The following is a 19,109-nucleotide window of genomic DNA, read 5'->3' on the forward strand; positions in this document are numbered from 1 at the left end:
CAAAGGGGACACAAGGGATATATTTTCTCCTTTTGTGAAGGGATAAAGAAAGAAAGCCGTTCATCATCTCATACACAGAAGTCCTTGCAGAAGAGGTATCCCTAGGGGGATAGATTTTCAAGATTAATTGTTTATTCACATGAAAAAAATGTAATTAATGCATGATAGAATTATTTTGAATGAATTCTATTTTTTTCCTCTTCTCTTCTTGCTCTCAACATGTCTCAATTGCTCATGCTCGTCTTCAGAAAATTGACGCGAGATGCCCCACACTGTGTCTTCTTTGTAGGAAGGTTTATGTTCAAGTGAACATCTTGTACTCAATGTCTGTAGGTTTTATTGGTAGAAAATGTTGGTTCTACGTCTAAGAAGACGATGATGACTTTATTGGCTCAAAGAAAGGTATGTGTATGACTTTTGTGTCTCAAAAAATAAATACAGTGTTTCAAGGTGGAAAGAATATTTCAAAGTCTCAAAGAGAGGGAATGTTTCAAGGTCGAAAAGAATATTTCAAGGTCTCAAAGAGATAGAATGTCAAAAATTGGTTATTTGGTAGTGACCAGGAATTATTTCGGGTAAAAAAAATCGAGAGATTTTATTTTGGGTTTTAGACAGGATAAAAAAGGGTCTAATCTTGCCATATGTCAAAAATCTATAATTCTTGAAGAATTAAAAGAATATGTAATTCATTCGATATTCAAAGAACTAAAGACTAAAATTTGTTCAATTATTTAACCTTAGAAGGTAGCATCATTTCAGTCATCAAAGATTAAAAATATTTAAGCAAATATTGAAGAAAGAACAAAAACGAGTTCAAACAAAACAATCTCTATGGATGCAAGTGGTTGATGCAATGACTTCTCTGGCTTAGTATTAGGATACCCCTGAATAAATCATATTATGGATTTTGTGCTTTAGTGTCTTGCCGTTGTCAGTGGTATGCCCCGAGCTCCCAACATGATAGCTGCATATGGCGTTAATATCATGGCCTTCAGGATATGGGGTCTCTCTTGGTTTGGATTGAACTGGAGTCACAATGTTCCTCTCAACTAGCATTGGGAGCAATTCTTTATATGTCCTTGGGAGTGGATTGATGCGACAGAATGCCTTATGAGGTTTGGTCCCCAGATTAGCTAGATAAGATCCTTCAATGCTACTATCATCTCTTTCCTCATTGTCGGAATGACTAGTGCCTCCTATCTGGCTATTTTTATTGCTCTTTCGATCATTTCTCCACACATGACGATGTTAGAGAAACTCTTGTTGGCAGCTCCTATCATGTACTCGATATATGGAGACTTCAACGTATCAATGAATAGAGTGATGAACTCTCTTTCAGTCATTGGTGGATGCACTTGAGATGCGACATCTCTCCATCGTTGAGCATATTGTCGGAAGTTTTCACCATTCTTCATCTCCATATTCTGTAGTGTTGTTCGATCAGGGTCCATATCGATCATGTGCTTGTATTGGCTCAGAAAAGCACTAGCCAAATCTTTCCAAGAGCAGACTTGAGAACGACTCAGTTGGTTATACCACCTAGAAGCAGGTCCAGTCAGACTGTTTTGGAAGCAGTGGACCAACATCCGATCATTTTTGGTGTATCCAGACATCCTTCGAATAAACATCGTGAGATGGACATTAGGGCAACTGGTTCCATTGTACTTCTCAAAGTCGGGCATCTTGAATTTGGGCGGAAGCACCAGGTCAGGAACTAGCACTAGTTCTGTTGCATCCATCCCGTTGTGAGAGCTTTGTCCTCTCATTCCATGGAATGTCCCTCTGCACCACTGTTTCAAATTATCTGGGATCTCGTTCTTGGCTCTTCTCTTCGCTAGGTGACTAGGAATCCGGTTGGGCGAGATAATTGGTTGTGAACTAGCCTGTGCCTTCACACATTTAACTGTTTCACGAGTCAATGAAATCTTCTCTTTGCCTTTTCCTTGGTTGAGCTCAGCCATCTTTACTACCATTTGGCCAACTAGGTCTTTTTGGTTTTGCAAGATACGATCCACGGTGGTCTTTTGCATTTGCTCCATTTTAACCTCCCACTCAGCTTGTATCTTCTGCAAACTCTCTTCCAACTCTTTCTTCAGTTGCTCAAATTTTGCATCCATTCTCAGTACCATGTGAATGCAGTTGCATAGTTAGAAGTGCTTCCTCAAAGTTTCCCGCAAGGTATGATTAATGCGTGTAAAAACACTTAAATGAATGTTATGCATAATGCAATGATGCAAATGCAAATGCGGAAATGTTGATCCCAACGATGAATATCGTAGAACAATTTCCACCAGAGATAAAAGTTTTCATATTACAAGACAATCCACTTTACAGACATGCCTTCGCTTAGATGCTGAGTCTGAAATAGATCACTGCTTCGTCTCGGATCTTCATCCTTGAAAACGATGCCCCTCAAGCGTTCTGTAATCTGACACCATTAATTCCCCGGCGGTGCTGAAGTCAGTGCGTCGCTCCTTGATGGGTAACAATAATTATAGATGAGAATATACTACTGGATTATTCTTTGGCTCAATGGATCATCGTTTTAGTCTTGAATGATGCACAATATTCGAGCTCACTGCTTCGTCTCGTATCTTCGTATTTGGAACTGATGCCCCTAAAGAATTCTGTAACCTAACTCTGTTAATGCCCCAGTGGTGCGGAAGTCAGTGTATCGCTCCTTGATAAATAGCGATGAAATGATCGTAGATAAAAATCGACTGCTGGATCACTCATCGGATCAGTGGCTCATCATTTTAGTCTCGAACGTTGCACGATCGTCTTGAGCAAGTCTCCTTCTTGTACTCTGTGCATTTCTTTTTAGCCTTCGGTGCATGTCTGTGTACGCGACTGCTTGGTTGAAAACTTTTATCTCTTCTTGTGAAAATTTTCTCTCGACTATCCCCTTGCTGATCAACATTTTCGCATTATGTTATGATGATGCAATGTAAAGAAGAATGAAAAAACAAAACAACAGAAAATAAATAAGTTAGTGCACACAAAGAAAAGAAAAGAAATTAGTTAGTACAGGTAAGACAATCGATATATATAAAAATATTATTTAGAGATGAATATAACACCTACCCCATCATGATATCTACCCAAACATGCTTTCAATAGATAACAATCCTACCCGGACATGCTATCTACCCAAAATTGATTTAATTTCAAGAAAACAATCCTAACCGCATGATATTTAGTTCGCATGCTTTTATTCTAAAAGAATAAATATATTCTACAAACTTTAAAACAAAAGATAAGGGTTTAGAAATATTCCTCCTTTGTGTACACCTAGTTTGGGTACCTACTGACGGACAAAGGTTCGGTATGACTATACCTAGGGTGATAGTTCGACGGTTCACTATATGCTTGGTTTCGGCTCTAACGGAAAAGAGAACTCGAATTGTCCTTGATGTCGGTGCCCCCTTGGGCTGCCAGACCCTCAATCCTTACCCATTACAGGTTTCAAACGGACCGAGTTCAATTCGAGGGGATTCACTGCCTTATACCCATACGAGGAATAAATTCCTACGAAGGTATAAGGTATGTATCCCATGGGTTATTTGCTAAAACTCATACGAAGAATAAATTCTTACGAGAGCAAAGCATTCACCCCAACTAATTTGGATCGAAGCTCGTGTCTAGAGCTTATGTTATGCTAATGCGAGTGATGTGTGTGAGGAGGAACATACCTACCTTCGACCCAAAAGGAAAACAAAACAAGGAAAAATGATAAAATCCTGACAAAGCTGAAAGCCAAAAATAAAATGTTAGTACGACAAAAAACGAAGCAATTAAAAATTTCAATAAACGGATCATAAATTAACTAAAAACTAGAAACCATAATTTCCACCAAGATGACAATACGTAAACGACATACAGCCTGACTCTCTAAAAAAAAGTCCCCAGCAGAGTCGCCAAGCTGTCATAACCATTTTTTAGTAAAATAATTAAATATTATTTTAAAAACAATTATGACTCTAATTTGGAAAAATTGGGGAATTTGGAATAAATTGAATAGAGTCGCCATCGACCTTTGGGTTAGGTAGGTCGAATACCTAAAAACGTCTTTTAAAAACAATTTTAAGAAAAATAGTTTTATAAGACAAAAATTTGAACTACGTTACCAAAGATTCATTTAAAACAGGTTCGGGAGTCGGTTACGTGTGGGGAAGGATAAACACCCCTACATCGCCCAAAATTGGTACTGTGTCGCTTACACATCGTTGTAAATGGTGGAATTTATGATTCGAATATAAAGTTAAAATGTGATCTATTTATTGAAATTTAATTAATTTACTTCGAATAAATTATTTACAGAAAATTCTTTAACTCGAAAAGAAATATCAAAATTAGTAATCCTCCATCGGAAAAACTAACTCGACTATTTCTTGTCAATAAAAAAATATTCTCTTATTGATAAATATGCGAATCGAATATAAATAAAATTAACATTTGCATTCGAATAAAAGGAAATAAAGAGTAAATTAAAAACACACACATAGCATCATTAAAATAAATTAATTAGTAAAAGAAAATGGATTTATTTTAAGTTCGTGTTTGTTCGAATGTCGTATTGGATTGTACCGCTTCGATCAAGTAGTACTTTCCACGCCCGTTCTACAAATTCGCGTTCTTGAAAAATTAGTCATATGTAATCACATTGAATAAAATGGAATAAACATTAATAATATATTTTCATACATGAATATACAAAGGGAAAAATTAAATTAAATTAATAAGTATAAAAATGTATATGATGCAACATGCGTATGAAATAAAATAAAATAAATTAATATATTTGAAACATGATATGTACATAGATATTATAGCATAGGTTAAAATATATACATGAAAATATGACATACAAATAACATAAAATAAATAAACTTTATAGACAAGTAACTAAAACGCATAAATCGAAATATACAAGCAGAATTAAAAAAATAAAAAAATAAAAAACGTGATCAATCAGTGGCTAAAATGAAAAAGAATAAAATCAGTAGTTAAATTCATAATAAGCAACATAGTATACATAGTGACCAAATTGAAACACAATAAAACAGAATGTCAATATCAGAATAAACAAATAACATGAACCTCCTGGTGACTATAATGAACAACATGGTAAAGATAGGTATCTAAATCGTGATTAACCATAAATCTAGTGACCAAAATGAAAGTACCATAAATTAGTGGTCAAATTAGAATAAAAATAAAAATAAAATCAATATGCCAACAACTAGGGACTAAAAAGAAAGTTAACAAAACTTCCTTACGAAATCAAAAATCATCAAAGACATCAATAACCAAATAAGGACTAGGATGAGCTCATTCACAAATCGGGGCTCAAAACAATTATTTACCCTACACACATTAGTGAACAAATAGTGATTAAAACGAAATGTGAGCAAATATTATATCAAAAATGAAACAAATAGAAACATAATATGATGACCAAAATGAATAATACACAAGATTAACAGCTAAAATCTAAATATTTAAACATACAAAATACTAATATAAATAGGACTAAAATAAAAAGGAAAATATAAATGCCCAAATAAAATATTATGAGATTTCATTAATGGCTACAACGAGATGTTACAAACCAGGAGGGACCTAAACTAAGATTTACCCCCCCAAACCTTGAAGAAACACGCGTAAGTTTACAAAGTCACAGGGATTAAAAGTGTAGTTATACCCTTTTGCGGACGCTCAGACTCCCTTGGTCAAACGACGCCGTTTTGCTTGAAGGCTATAAGACCCAATAAGGGTTCTGAAACCCTATTTCCCATTCACTTTCCTCTCTCAGCCGCTCTCATCTCTCCCTTTATACTCTCCCCTTTCCCTCTTGCTTCCTCACCACGAGGAGAACAGAGCACCAAGGGCTCCCTGGCCACCGTAGATCGGTGGCCACAGGGACTAAATAAACCCCCAAAGACCTCCGGTTCCTCACCCTCTATTACCCATGGTTCAACCGAGCCTCATAAGGCTCGAAGAACACCGCAGCATCCTCTCAATCTAAACTCAACAGTTAGGGACTCCAATGAAGACCCTAGAAAGGTAAAAATCTCCTCCCTTCATCTATTTTTTTTTGTCTCGAATATATGTTTTTTTCTTCTTCTTTTTTTTTCTCTGGCCTCCCGAATCCTCTCTTGTTCTTCTCTCTGTTTTTTTTACCAACCGAATGACCCCCCCTTTTTTCTGATATCTGCTTGATTTATGGTCGATTTTGCTTCGTTTGGTGAGATGATGATGTCTAGAATAGCCCATGTCCTTCTCTGATTTTGTAAGATATAAATCCCGAATATTTAGGGATTTATTGGTATTTTAATTTGGGGTTTGGTTTTTGGTTGATTTAGTCACTGATGGGGTTGCTGTTTGATTGATTTTTCACTGTAGATGACGATGGTGGCGCGGGAACGGCGGCTGGACCATCGGAGTGGGCCGGAAAAGTGACGGCGGCGCGGCTGGAAGTCCGACAGAAGCGGCGGCGGCGGCTGAATGATGATAGGTTTAGGGTTTAAAACCCTAATTACTTGGGCTCGTGCTTGGGCCTTGGTTGGGCCTTGTTGTATTGGGCTTTGGCCTGCAAAAAAAAAAAAAAAAAAAATATGTAATAATAAATAATAATAAAATAATAAGATGACGATAATAATAATAATAATAATAAAATAACGATAAAAAAAACCCGGACAAAAACGGGTGTCTACAAGGTATATTGAAGTTAGATATAGTATAAAATTACATTTTGACTTTATAGTCTCATTTTTTTAGTGTACTATTGAATTATTTGCAGAATCAAGGGTATGAAGATTGATAGCGAAATCAAAAGTCTTTGGTTCATGGGATGATCTAATTCAAAAATTGGAGCTCAAGGGCTTCTGTTCCACAAAAGAAGTGGTATGCATAACCTGAGAGGTTATCAAAGAATGGATGTAACTCTTATCTTTTCAAATAGATAACTTGATATTCATTTGCTTCTGGAAAACTTTTTTTATTTTTTGTAAAATGCAGGTGTTTTCATGCACTTTGCGATGTTACATATGCACGAGACGAAAATTTAATGGGTTTACGTTTATGATATGCAAAATGCCATTTACTTCTGGCTTGAATGCTGTTAACAAGTTAGTATTTTTAATTGATGGGAAACATTAATTTATTCAATCTTGCTATTCATGTTCATGGTTTGATATCTTCAACAGTTTCCGAGCAAGAAGTCTTGCTAAATTCCTTTCACTTGTCCGCTTCAAACATGAGACTTCAGAACAACCTCTTTGAATGGAGTGGATACTTGAATTTGTGCCATAGAATATCGATTTGCGGGTACCATGATCAGTGGAGATTCAACTATGTAAGATGGACGACCTTCTTAATGTAGATAAAGGTCTTATTAACTCCTGCTTTGATACAACCATAATGTGCTGCATATTTTCCAACTGTAACATGTTACTCGTTTTTCTTCCCTGAATTCAACGTGGTTGTTCGGTCATTTCTGGACAACGCATCTCTTTTCAATATAAAAGGAGACTAGGGATGAGTAACATTGCCTAATTTATAAATAATACCACTGTAGTTTTCACATGATTCATTCATTGATGATGGACGGAAAAGCCTCAAATGGCAATGAAGGTGCATTTAACCTTCTTGGCAGCTTCAAAAGGAAAACGAAGTGTAATTTTGCTGTGAAGCTGCATTTAACCTTCATGCTACTTATAGTCTTGACATCTTACATGTTTATACTTTGAGAAGCTCAAACTCAAGATTTGTGTGATCAAGCACTGGTCCAAGTCTAACCAGTTTAGGTATGACAATGCTGTTACGAACAGCACAGACAAGTTGATTATCCCACTGCAAAAGAGATCCCACAAGATTTGCCCGTATGGTTAACGGAAAGACTCGGGGCCATCTTTCCTCTCCATATGCCCTGATTGCATCTTCTACAGATGCAGGTCCAGATTTAATTGCATCAGCTAACTTCCTTGTGAGAATAATTGAATCCTCTAAAGCACAACAAGAACTTTGTCCCAGATTAGGAGTCATCGGATGCCATGCATCACCAACCAACACAACTTTGCCGGCTGAAGCAGGAGGGCTTAAACCCGGCCATAACCAGCGATCAACTAGTGGGGTCTTGCTTATTGTCTCATCCGGGCTAAGATCAATCAATCTAAGCAGCTCGAGGCCAGTTGCTTACAAGCTCTTTTGCTTGCTCCCTCAACAACAATGGATCAGTGATCTTTGGACCTGTAACAGCCATGCCAGAAGAATTGGTGTGTCAAAATAATTCGCAATTTCATTTATGGTTGAATTCTACAGTCAAAAAGAACCTGGAGAGGGGCTGTTATAGCAGATAAACCAGTAAACTTTTGTAGGAGATATTGGAACATATCCAGCACGCAAACCTCTTCCATAGATTTAGTTAACATTTGCTGCAAATGGCTGCCCATCGGGGAAAAATCCGAGTCGGCGGAAAGGACAATGCCCTACATACCTCAGCTCAGAGAAACCCATCCACTTGGCTATTGGAGACCGAATTCCATCGCAGCCGATAACTATCTGTCAAAGAAACAATATTCAATTGATTTCCTTTTACACAGTTCCGGGGGCGAGCAATGCCGAAACTTGAGGTTAAGGTTAACTAACTTTTGCAAGTAATCTGGTGCCATCCGTAAGTTCCAAAAGAGTTTCACCATTTTCACTGGAGTTGATATTTGCTAACATGGAAGAAAATCGAACTATCTCAGGTGGTAACTCATTGGCAAGCGTCTCCAGTAGTATTCTCCTCTCCACTGCACGGACTTCTTGGTTGCAAGCGTCAAGCGATCAATATCTTTTTGATGGAATGAAGTGTCACAACCTATTGACAGACAAGATGCTTTCATTTTCAAGGTAGTGCTACATCAGGGTCGTGAACACGACCCAGTCCAAAGCCCCCTCAAGACTGTTGCCTGAAAGTATGCTCTCAGTTTCAAACCTAGAACCTCTTACAGCGTCTTTTTTTCACAACCATAGTACCATTTGATGATCAAATGGTACTGGAGTTGCAAAGTAGACTCACATATAGGAAGGTTCTGAGTGTGAACATCGCAAACCACCTTCAGGTGATGGACTTGAGGGTGGCCGGAATGTCAGCTTAACGATGCCGGTGTAACACTGTCTAAGGAGATGAGAATATCTTATTGGTTGAGAGATCGTGACAAAGAAACTATTGTCTCAAGGAACATTGAAGTTTTATTACGTTTAATCTTCATCTTTGAATCTGAAGGAGCGTAACTCCCTTCCATCCTCTGAATTCACCGCCATCCTGTACGGCTGATGCAATGAACAAGTTCAGAATACGACTCTGAAGCCTTCTTTTGGTTTCATATAATTTCCATTACATTCAAATCACTAAAATAATTGCAAACAAGAAGCTTGTGAAATTGACACATACCCTTCGATTTCAAGGAACTGGCTCCTCAGATTGTCTGCAACATCAATGGAATCCAATACCCTCCAGCCGTTCTTGAAAAGGGTAAGTGAGGTTCCACCAGTTCTAAGTGACTCTGCTTGCTCAAGAACCACCGACCCAATTCCTAGCCTGGTGTGTTTAATCTTTTAACATCAAAAATTCAAAATCATAACTTAAATGCTGAAATATGAGAGGAAAGTTCATAGCTTTTTGTTTTCTTTAGACCTGTGAAGGGACACTGCAGTGGCGAGGCCGGCAATCCCAGCTCCGACGATGACAATATACTCCTTTCGAACATCAGCTGAAGCTTTTATGATAACCGAGCGGATGGTTTTGGTTCTGGGTTGAGCTCGATACCGACTTCTCTGCAAAACTCCTCTACCTTGAGAATTGTACAAAGAAGGTAGTGGCATAGGAGAATTGGGATGCATATGGGAAGAGGCCATTGCCATGGTTATGCCGTGTGAAGGGTTCAAAGTTTATGATGGGTTTGAGATTAGAGAAAACCCCATAATTTTAACACTATGGGTGCGTTTGGTTCACGGAATGTAAGATTACCAGTGGGAATAAAAGATTATCAGGGAATAGGATTACTAGGAATGTTACATTACTGTGTTTGATTGGTTTGACAGGAATGTAAGATTACCGTATTTGGTTGAAGGAATAAAAGATTACTGGAATGTATATTTTACCAAATTAACCTTGTTCTATATTATTTAAGGTGTGAAATTCTAATTATTTAAATAAAAATTATTTATATAAAAATTCATCGATAATATATTTAAATAAAAATTATTTATATAAAAAATAATCGATAATATATTATTTTATTATTTAAATATATCATGTATAATTTTAATTAATATTAAGTTTTACATAATTTATTTGAAAAATATATTAAAATTTTACTTCAACATAATTTGTATAAAAAATATATCATGTTTAATTTAGGGATTTTTAACTTTCACTATGATATTGAATCGACCATGACGATGATTCCGTTGGGTAATATTTTCCACACAAAATAGCTTCCAAATTTCCCTGCATTGGTGCCTTTAAATTTATTTGAAGTGAATGTTATAAATATTATACAAATTGGAATGTTATTTACGTGCTAGGTCATGCATGCATAATGGAATGAATTTGTGTATACACTATACAATGATTTCGAAAAAAAGAATAAGTAGTAGAACCATAAAGAATTCAGACTTGAAAGAACATACTGGGCATAAGGTCAGCATAAGGTTTTGATTCACCTTTCATGGTGTTTACAAGAGGCAATTCTAACATCTGGTGCTTCCTCTCCGGTTTATTTGAAGGCCATTAATGCGGTGTATATTTCATCGGTTTTTTTGAGGTACATAATTGAGAATTCACAGAGTGACAACATGAAGAAGTTATGCTTGTCTCTTCATGAAAATGAATCGGTTCCTAAGGATTTCATGACTGGTAAATCTGTAACTATTTGGCTCTTCATCCTTATCTGTTCGTGAGTTTTGAAATTGAAGTTTGTAAATGAGTATCTTGACAAGTCATTATTTACTGATGAATCGCGTCATGACTTGATTTTTATTTATAATGTCTAGATCAAAAGATTGAGAATCTTGTAATGCATAATGTGCTTACCTTCATTGGTACAATAGATGTAAGGTACACCAAGGCTTAATAATGCATTTTTTTACATTGGCATTTCTGCTTAATTTTCTCCTAATATTACATTATTTTCCTCGCAAATCCTACGACATCCCTTTTACACCAGGAGTTGCTCAACTTCATGCTTGTTGCGATGTCAACTCAACTTCTTTCTAGTCCAACCCCAAGGCTAAAAGATATAAACCCTTTTCTTGATGCTGCAATGTCTCAGGTTATAAGTTAAGACCTTAGCATGATATTTTGCTCCAAAAATTTCAAATTTACTTACTCATTCTTTGGTTAGCATGAAAGTTTCTGGTTAATTTGGTAGTTCGCAGATTGCTTCTCAGTTACATAATGCGACCTCGTCTTCCATCTAGTAGTGTTGCTTATTATATTTTTTCTGAAGAAAGTCAACTGGGTGTTCTACAAAGAGTTGGTTCTGCTGTTGGTATGGTCTTTTACTTGATACTCTTATTAATACTGAGCCCAGTACCACATACAACTTTTGTATAGTGTATACTCTTATTAATACTGATGCATAAGGTCAACATCAAGGTTCTATCCAAGAGTAAAGGTTCACTTCCTATCCCATTTATAGGTCAACCATAACAGGATAACCCCAAGAGCCTTACATATTAGAACTACTGCAAAACCAATCGAATGCACATTTAATATAACCCACAATTAATTCAGAATCCATTATTACAAAATTGTTCTTGGAATTAGTTTCAACCTAAATAGAGAGAAAATCTAAAAACCCTAACGAACCCTCATAGTTAACAAAAATCCATATGAACCCATTAAACTACACCAAACTGATTAAACAACATAATTGCACAATACCCTAACTTCTTATAATTCAATAAAGAAAGAAAATACATCAGGCTTGGGATTATTCTAGGAAAACAAAAATTCTGCAACAATGCAATTAACCAAACATATTGAATGCATAAAACAATATCAACATTTGGCGAAAAGAACCCAAATTTTAGAACTGAAAAACATAATGGGAGAAAAGATTAAAAAACTTACAATTTGTTCATATAGACGAGGATCAACATCCATAATCGGGAAGATTACGGGAACCGAAGCTTTGGGGTTTTGGTGTTTAACAGTAAATAGGTAAGTAAAGAGGATGGGCATTTTCGTGGAATATATCAATCCCCATAGTGACAGAGATCGTCGCAGCGTGGAACTCACTTTGTTTTAGTTTTTTTTCATCCCCCTAAAGGACTCAAACACAACAGTAAAATCCGGAAGCTCCAAGGTACATCGATAAAGGCAAGGCCCCTTCTGAAGGATTGCCAATCCTGGGCATCCATTTTGAGTAGGTTCCTCTACTTCCTCTACTGAATAAGAAGCTTTACTCCCAAACTTTTGGTGTATAATAGCCTTTTGCGTAAGCGTTGGCTTTCTTATTGCATGTGCCAACGATCCTCCAGTTTCCATGTGACTTCCAGGTGTTTGAATAAACCAAACTGGAAAACAAAAACTAAAAAAGTTCAGCAAACTATGACTTATGCAAAATAAATGGTAAGAACAACAACTGAATCAAACTTGCATTTCACCAATTGCACAAACTAAACCCTAAATCATAGAATAAAAAATCAAAAAGAAAATGAGTACCCTAACCATATTCTATAAAATCAACCAATAAAATCATAGAAAATGAAAATATAGAAATGAAGAAAGACCCGCTAATTTCTTGAATGGTGGAAGATTGAAATCTATTGTGTTATGCATATGAAATTAATTCCAACTCCAGAATCAATGTTCAGCAATTGCCAAACACAGAGATGAGAAGAACAGAAAAACAGAGATGAGAATAACAAAAAAATTTGAATAGAAAAAGACAGGGAAGTGAGAAGGACGAAAGTCCTTATAAGGAACAAGTTGGGGAAAGCAAAATAAATGAAAGGGAGTGGAGAAAAAGTCTTACAAGGAGAATCTCAATGGGAAAACAACGATTTTTTCGCAGGCAAGCTCACGGGAGAAGAAGATATCGCAGAGGCAAATTCACGGGGAAAAGAATAGTATTTTAGCCCTTAAGCCCGGTAATAAAATTATACCTAAGACACATATGGGAATAACATTCTCGGAATAAACCCACAAAATTTTACTGTTAGTATTATAATATTACCCTCACTTGGGAATCTTGTATATCCAAACATGGGTATATTAATCAGGAAAAAAATATTCCTGGGTGGAATAATAAAATTCTTGATCCAAATGGCCCCAAATGTCATTGGGAATATGTGGCAGAGATGAAATGGTGGTTGTTGGTTCATGTTGAGCCAGATTTTAGCTGGGAAAGAATATTAGATGATAAAGACAATTTTCTCTAATCGTAAGTCTAACTCGAGCTCCAAAATTGCCTATGAATTTAGGGATCATAATTCAATTCAAAAGAGATAAATTTTGATAGGACTCGATCGGATAAGATCAATTTTCTTTTAAAAGGTTTCAGGTCCAGGGAGGTGGAGGATGAGAAATTTTTGACCCGACTTGGATAATAGTATTACTCTTTTTATATAAATTTATAGATAATTACTATAATAGTTCCTCTTTTTATAATACTTTTAAATTAGGTCCATATTTTATGCCAATTCAAATTGAGTTTATACCTCAAAATGTCGGGTTAGATCAAAATTGAGTAGAAAAATATTCCATTCAAGTCGAGTTTGAATGAAAAAAATATATTTTTCAGATCGAAGATAACAAAAAAATCCTACCCACTCCAACTTATTACCATCTCTATAAAGTTGCTGGTTTAGTGATAAGATTTTACGAGTCAATCGAACTAATCAAATTGGTAGGTAACAGAAACTGAGTCGGTGTGAACTTGCAACTTCAATACCTAATTGTATGGATTTATGCTTTCTGGTTTTCACTTCCCATCCCTTACAATCACTCCACCTCGACCCACCAAGTAAACAAATACCCACAGCCCAGATTTCCAGCCCTTTCAAAAGGAGCAGCAGGATGAACATGAAAAAGATACCCATCTGCGCAAGTGATTTTCCTATGCGAATCTTTAATGCTCAAAGAGATTTGAACGATGGAGAGTAGTATCGATCGTTGTGACAATAAATCGGTGGCATCAACCAATCAAAGAAAAGGCTTTATGGAATCAGATTACAGAATCCATCAACTCTGAAAGTGGGTCAAGTATTCATTGGCTTTGGAATTGGTTGTGGTATTGGCGTGGGTCGCCCGTTAAATCTAGGTACTGCTCATAAGTCTCAACTTTCTTTACATATACATGGATTCATTGACTTTTTGTGAAGATGAACTGAGGTGTTCTGTTTTCTCCCAAGAATGATGACAATTTTTCCATTTTTCTTCCCGTGGAAACTTGTATCTGTTTTGGCATCACTTTCTTTTGTTTTGTTTCCTTAAGCATATTGGCTATGTTTTGTGATGGGAAAAATGTGTGCAAGTGGATGAATAGTAGCTTTTGTATGGATGTTTATAGTTTTTGAAATGGTGTAATCATTGATTTATAGATTGTTAAAGTTTGAACATTTTTGTCAGAGTGGTTTTAGCATTACCATTTGTTAGTCCAAGTTTTTAATTTAAATCCTAGGCATTATTACCATTTGGTATCACTTTCGTATTGTGATGGTGTTTTGCACAATATATACTGAGACTCCGATACGAAAAACAAAACATCTTAAAGTTGCCTACAGTGAATGGATTCTAGGGTTAGCCATTTCAGGATCTCCGTGGAAGTGTATGCCGTCAAGGAATTCATAATTGTTGGACGTTAAATTTGCTAAATAGCAATCCTGTTCCATGCCCTTAGCTGCTTTTGTTTTATCCTCTGTGTGTTGCTATATATTCTTTAAAAAATATGCTCTGTGAGTTAGCCTTTTTGGTTAATACCTATAGATTCATACAAGTTCTGGAATTTCTATTTACGGCCATCAATAATATTTCATCACATAGTTGCATCTAGGATCAAGAATGAATGAGTATTCTTTCACTGATCTTGTGTTAACTATGGTATATAATCAGGTGCGATACCTATGCTGGGCCAAGTTATGACTGCAACTAGAGGAGCAACGAATGCATTTTCTGGTGTTAGCAGACATGTAAACGGTGTTGTAAGTTACATACACAACTTTATGTTCGTCATTGACATTGATTTTGCTTGTTTGATATTTCCCGATCTGCTTATGTAGTCTTTCTCATGTTTTTTAGTTATTGAAATTGGGAGCTAAGAACACTCAAGCTGGGATTGGATGTGGAGTTGGTCTCGGCCATGGTTTTGGTGTTGGTCTGCAATCATGTTGAGAAGAAATAGCCGAGTACTTATTATAATATTGATTATAATGTATCATGGTATTGACAGTATGTGTGATTAATATTCCAAGATTATAGGAATTGCTGATTATTTCTCTCAAATAGTTAATTCAATTTATTCTTTTGTATGAAAGTTCTATGTGATAAGCCTCTACAAAATGAGTATAGTCATCGAACCAGCTCTGCTTTCAATCTTTAAACCGACATTGATATCTTTATCCCTATGCTACAAATAATTCGATACTCATTGTCAATCATATGAACTAGAAATGCGTTTTTTATAGCAAAAGTTGTTTGCATTATAGGACTTGCTGTGAAGCCCAGGGTGGTGCATCAAATTCAATGTTGTATTATGGTATGTATAATTTTTTATATAGTATTTGTTTCTTTATTGTGATTTTTCTTAAGTGTATCTAAACTTATAATCTGAAACTTTTAGGAAACAATGGCAACATTGATGATGAAGTTTGGAATGGCTTCCAATTCACCCTTCAATGAAAATGCTTTACCCGTACCCATTCAAAGTGGTTTGACAGCAACAAATGAACCCTCCCAAAACCTATTTGGTCAAGCAGATCCTAAATCTCAAGGCTTGCCCGGACCTGGAAATATGAGCAGAGGTTTGGCTTATTAACAAGAATCATCAAAATCTCCCATTGAAACATCCTTTGGAACTCGAAGAGAAAAGATTCTTAAATAGTTTTCTGCAAAATCCGGTTTTGAAGGAAGATGAAACTAGCCTAAACGAACTGGTATGCAAAGCTATGCTTATGCTTATGCATGTGGAATTTCATTTCTATAAAATCTTATAAAGGTGTATGGGTTAAATATGTGCAATATTATGCTTGAGATTCGCTCATTTGTTTTTAAGAGAAAATATCATTTCACTTCGGCAATTGAAAAGAGTAGCTGGGAATGGAAGGCTAACAAAAGAATATTCTTTAACATACAACAAGCAGTTGCATTTGTTTCGGTTTTGATTATCATTTATCGCAGTAAGCAGAAGCAATTATTACCTTGGGTTTGGTTGTTTTGTAGGTCGGGCGGTTGCGAACTGAAAACAACATGCTTCTACTGGTAATTCCCCTTTTTTTTTCGACCTTTGGTAAGTTCAGAGATTATTTAGCAGAAAAACACAATTATGCATGTTGGACCTTAGCAGTAGCCATTTGTCAAAAGGATTTATGCATGGCAGATGTTAGGTTTCAATGCGCGTATGGTTCATGTTTGTATTCATCTTGTTTAGAAATGCGTTTGTACTGAAATTTCTACTTTCATTCAGGTGTTGAAACATCAGCAAATCATTGAAGAAATTATGAAGGAGAATCGTAAGCTTCATCGGATACTCATGGAAGTGTCAAAAATGAAGTCTGGGAAGAATTATACTTTATTCATCATACTTTCAATTAAGGTCCTTTATATAAACAATTTCCTGTAACTAACTCAATAACTAATAACTAACAATCTAACAGAATGTGTAACAATACTTAAAAACAGTTAACACTTTCTACACTCCCCCTCAAGTTGGTGGTTGTAAAGAGGTCTTTAAATCCCAACTTGGAAACTAGATATTCATGTTGAAGTACACCCAAGGCTTTAGTCATCAAATCTGCTTGTTGTTCTCCTGTCTTGATGTGTTCTGTTTGTATCAAGCCTTCTTGAATCTTCTCTCTGACAAAGTGACAGTCTATCTCAATGTGTTTGGTTCTCTCATGGAAAACTGGATTAGCTGCTATTTGTAAGGCTGCTTTATTATCACACATTAGCTTAGCTTGTGCTATGTTTTTCAACCCCAATTCTCCCAACAAACCCTTCAGCCAAACTATTTCTGCAGCCGTCCCTGCCATGCTTCTATATTCAGCTTCTGCAGAGGAGCGTGCAACAGTGTGTTGCTTCTTGGATTTTCAAGAAATTGGAGACATTCCAAGCTTAATGCAAAAACCAGTTATAGATCTTTTAGTCATAGGACAGGCAGCCCAGTCAGAGTCACAATAGGCAATCAATCTGCACTCACTTGTAGCACTTAATAAAATCCCTTGTCCTGGATTTTTCTTGATGTATTTTACCACTCTCATTGCAGCTTCAAGATGTGATTGTTTTGGTTTATGCATAAACTGACTGAGGAAATGAACAGCATAGACAATGTCTGGCCTTGTGTGAGTCAGATATATTAGTCTACCTATAAGTCTCTGAAAAACAGTTTTGTCTTGTAACAATTGTTCATTACTACAAATTGCTTCATCATACTCAAATGTGGTAAACTTCTTGTTCTGCTCTAGAGGAGTCAAGGCTGGTTTAGCTCCCCCTACTCCAGTTTCTTCAATCAACTCTAAAGCATACTTCATTTGATTCAACACAATCCCTGCTTTTGACCTTAAAACTTCTAATCCTAGAAAGTATTTCATCTCTCCAAGATCCTTCATTTTGAAGTTCTTATTCAAGACATGCTTTAGTTCTGCTATCAATACTTCATTACTACCAGTAATTAAAAGATCATCAACATACACCAATAAAACAAATATATCACTACCTTGCTGTTTTGTGAACATTGAGTAATCATATTTGCTCTGCATGTAACCAGCCATAAGCAATGCTTCTGTTAGCTTCAAATTCCATTGCCTAGAGGCTTGTTTTAGTCCATAAAGTGATTTGTGCAGCCTACACACCTTAGACTCCCCCTGGCTGCAAAAACCATCAGGTAGTGTCATATAGACTTCCTCAACCAGGTCACCTTGCAAGAACGCATTGTATACATCCATTTGGTAAAGAGGCCAAGAAAAAATTGATGCAACAACAAGGATAGTTCGAACAGTGACCAGTTTAGCAACTGGGGAGAAGGTATCCACAAAGTCAACTCCTTCTCTTTGATTGAACCCTTTAGCAACAAGGCGAGCTTTGAAACGTTCAACATCACCATTAGCCTTGTACTTGATTCGGTAAACCCACTTTCACCATATTGGAATTTTCCCTGAAGGCAGGGTGACTATAGACCAAGTGTTGTTTGACTACAAAGCATCAATCTCTTCCTTAATGGCTTGGATCCAAATAGGGTTAGTAATGACTTCAGAATATGTTTTTGGTTCACTTAAATGAGAGGTGGAAGATAAGAAAACTTGAGTTTTAGAGGGTAAGTGAGAATAAGAAATGAAATTGGAAACATGATACTTACTTGGAAGAGATGAAGATTGGTAGGAGAGAACATAGTCATGTAGCCAATTAGGAGGTTTGACAACCCTAGTGGATCTTCTTTGAGGTGGACACTGATTTTCAGGTGGAGCAAGGAAACTAGAACATGGGCTTGATGGGTGAATTGGTGAACCAGTTGAAACTTGAGTTGATGCAGAAGAAGAAGAAGACAGATTAGGTAAAACTAAATTTATTGGATTAGATGAGGTAGAAATTCCAAGGGTAAGAAAATCAGAATCAACAACGGGAGGTTGAGCAGGGAAAAAAGGAGAAGGCTTGTTTAATGGAAATGAGAAGGGAAATACAGTTTCATGAAAGACCACATCACGATTGACAAAAAAGGATATTGCATGAAGATCGAAAAGGAGATAGCCCTTTTGGGTTGATGAATATCCCATAAAAACAGAAGGAGAAGCCTTTGGAGAAAATTTGTCTTTATAGTTAACTTTGGTTGCATAACAGAGACAACCAAACACTCTCATATGAGAAAGATTAGGTGACTTGTGATAAAAGATTTCAAACGAAC

At 36.3% G+C, this 19,109-nt stretch overlaps 2 long non-coding RNA genes and 1 pseudogene across 2 annotated transcripts; 2 read left to right on the plus strand and 1 right to left on the minus strand.

Annotated features, from left to right (window-relative positions):
- Nucleotides 1-7,723: 7,723 nt before the first annotated feature.
- On the minus strand, nt 7,724-9,974 carry LOC120120719 (annotated as a pseudogene).
- Nucleotides 9,975-13,894: 3,920 nt separating this feature from the next.
- Nucleotides 13,895-15,417, plus strand: LOC120120720. The gene is made up of 3 exons (XR_005515922.1): nt 13,895-14,318; nt 15,110-15,198; nt 15,277-15,417. It is a non-coding gene; the product is annotated as an uncharacterized LOC120120720 (long non-coding RNA).
- Nucleotides 15,418-15,842: 425 nt separating this feature from the next.
- On the plus strand, nt 15,843-16,834 carry LOC120120721. The gene is made up of 3 exons (XR_005515923.1): nt 15,843-16,149; nt 16,436-16,474; nt 16,680-16,834. It is a non-coding gene; the product is annotated as an uncharacterized LOC120120721 (long non-coding RNA).
- The last annotated feature ends 2,275 nt before the right edge of the window (nt 16,835-19,109 follow it).

The sequence above is a fragment of the Hibiscus syriacus genome, unplaced genomic scaffold (genome assembly GCF_006381635.1).
Source record: "Hibiscus syriacus cultivar Baekdansim isolate YM2019G1 unplaced genomic scaffold, ASM638163v2 tig00110346_pilon, whole genome shotgun sequence".
NCBI lineage: Eukaryota > Viridiplantae > Streptophyta > Magnoliopsida > Malvales > Malvaceae > Hibiscus > Hibiscus syriacus.